This window comes from Alligator sinensis, unplaced genomic scaffold (genome assembly GCF_000455745.1).
Source record: "Alligator sinensis unplaced genomic scaffold, ASM45574v1 scaffold456_1, whole genome shotgun sequence".
Classification (NCBI taxonomy): Eukaryota; Metazoa; Chordata; order Crocodylia; family Alligatoridae; genus Alligator; species Alligator sinensis.
Window position 1 is genome coordinate 1,298,787 of NW_005842311.1, and position 2,582 is coordinate 1,301,368.

General features: G+C 41.2%; 1 protein-coding gene across 4 annotated transcripts in view; it reads left to right on the forward strand.

Annotated features, from left to right (window-relative positions):
* The window catches only part of CUL1 (cullin 1), a 75,077-nt gene that overhangs the window by 12,523 nt on the left and 59,972 nt on the right, over positions 1 to 2,582 (forward strand). Inside the window, exon 1 of one of the 4 annotated variants that reach the window (XM_025209838.1) lies at positions 1,061 to 1,119. The exons of 2 other annotated variants lie outside the window; for them this stretch is intronic. The gene's annotated coding sequence lies outside the window, so the exon portion shown is untranslated. Of the gene's footprint in view, positions 1 to 1,060; positions 1,120 to 2,582 lie in introns of those variants that run through there. One more of the 4 variants, XM_025209839.1, reaches the window with a different exon arrangement.

A 2,582-nucleotide genomic window follows, 5' to 3' on the forward strand; every position in this document is an offset into this window, starting at 1 on the left:
CCCCCCCCGCGATGTCTTGTGTACCTCCAAAGGTACATAACGACAGTTTGGGAGCCTCTGATCTAAATGAATATGTTATATAACTGAGTAACTGCATAATTTTGTTGTGGTTATCCTCATCTTTCCTTGTCCTTTCTTCATTTCTCTAAGCCAGATCAACAAACATCCTCACTTTCCAGAATATAGCCCTGACCATAGATTATTACAAACTTTATTAATATATTAATGGCATTTAATGGAACATCTGGTTGCTTATAAAAAGTTTTATTTCTTCATAGGTTTGTGCGCAAAAAATCTCTCAGTGAAAAGTTGCTTTTATTATTGTTGTTGCATTTCCATTTTAGGAGGGGAACACCTGTCAATTATAGATTGGATTTCAATGCCACAGTTTAACAGCTTATAAATACATTTACCTTTTTACTAAAATCATCTCTGAAAAATAGGTGCAGTTATTTCAGGATAGAAAAATAAATACTTTTAGAAAATCAGAACTGTTTAAGGCTAGAAATTAAGCTGATATAGTATGGTGTGTTGAGCACAGGCATCAGCAGTGTTCTGCTTATCTATGGTGTTGGTCAGTAAATTATAAATTGAAGTTATAGGTTACATTTAGACCATACTAAGGGCACTTAAAATGTGAGCATCCACATATTAGAGCTCATTAATTTGTGCTAAGTGCCCTCTGAGCATCGCAGTTATACCACTTCAGGTGTTAGTTAGCTCTGGGCCGTGTTATCTAGCTTGTGTTAAGGTAATATCCATCTGCTCCACAGAGATAAAATGAGCAAATTGCAGTCTTCCAGCATCCCAGGATGCACAGCTCCTGGCCCCCAACCCTCCACAACCAAGAGCAGGGATAGAGCCAAGGTGTCCTGGCTCCTAGCCACACCCCTGCTTGTTAGCCCTCTGGTGTCAAGTCAGAGCTTTGTAGGGGAAAAAAAAAACGGTTTTGACTCTTACTGTGTGGCTGCTCACAGCACATTCTAACTTTTTAATGCTGCTTAACATTCCACAGATTTAGTACAGTCTAAGTGTAACTTATTTTATTTTTGCTTTTCAGAAAGAGCTGTTTAGAGGCCCTTGTGAAAACATTGCCAGTGACCTGTCATTCATAGTTGGGTAACTTTATTTCTAAATTAGTTGATTTCCAGATAGTTCATTAGTGTTCTGAGTAGTAAAGACTTTTTGGAGTTGGGTTCCTGTTTATTTAAATGATACTGGGTGCATCTATATAAGGTGCTCACTACAAAGTTGTTTAATTAGCTCTGCAGTAAAGCATCTTGGGCTTTCCTGCTGCAGTAAAGCAGCCCATCTACATGAGTGGCGCTATTGAGCGTAAACTATTAAGTGCTATTAGGAGTAAACTAATTAACTCTGCTGCAGGTAGTATTGCCCAACACAAGTACTATTCTCTGGTGGAATTATTTACTCCACTTCAGCACACGTGTAGACTGGCTGGAGCACAAGGGTGCTTCAGTGCAGGACTGGCTGCCTGCTGGCTAGCCCCACGCTCTAGCACTCTCATGTCTCAGCCCCTCTGCAGCATGTTGAGCTGGGCAGGAGCTCCCCAGGCTTCCTGTTAGCTGGGGCTGCTCCACCCTGGCTCAACATGCTGCGGTCCCAGGTGCACATGTATATATGCTGCACCTAGAAGCAACAAACTCTGGTGCTAACAGTGATACTAAGAAATAAGATCTCTCATGAACTTGTTAGTTTTCTAGTATATGCCATACGAGTATGAGTGACTCTATAGTATTGGATCTCTTTAAATAAACTTAAGATATACAGGTTGCAGTTCCTGTTTTCAATGCCTATGCTTGAGTTAGAGTCAAACTGAAGCCCATAGAGGAAGAAGGGAAAACTCTTCAATGTAATAAATGATATAGTATTTACAACAAACAAACAAACCAACAACACTACTAAGTAGCTCTACTCCAAGTTGCTGGGAAACCTCTTGGCTGTAATACATCTCGTTTTCAAAGTTTTACAGTCTGTAAGATCACACTTTTTGTGGTAGCCCAGAGTGTTTTTGTTCTTTTCAGGATACAAGTACAAATTTGAATCTCATTCTTCTGAAAGATAGGCATTTGGGCTTTCTCACTGAAGGTTAAATTTAATATTTGGCAGTACAGTCATTTACCAATAAACAACTTGCTGAACCTGTGCGTTGGGTGACCCAGAACTGTCCTAGATGATCATATAGCATTTAGGGATTCTGTTTCAAGTGATGTTTTGCTATATTGTTTTGTTTCTCCTCATTTCCCCCCCCCCCCTTCTAAAAATGAAATTGAAGTTTTATTGCCCCTGGTGAATCCTTTGCAGTAAAGATATGATTTGGAGTTTGGCAGCTTTTTTTACTGGCTCTGTGCTGGATAAATCAGGGTGTATATTGGGGGTGTCCAATTTCTAAATGCCTGGAGGCCGAATGCCGTGGGTCTGCATACTTGTGGGCTCTGTGAAGGTGAGCCACGGGCTCACCCCAGCTATAGGCAGTTGAGATACACCCCCTCCTCCCCAAACCACTGCACTGTGTCCCTGCACCCCCCCACACACACTGCAACATGCACCCATGCTGCTGCACC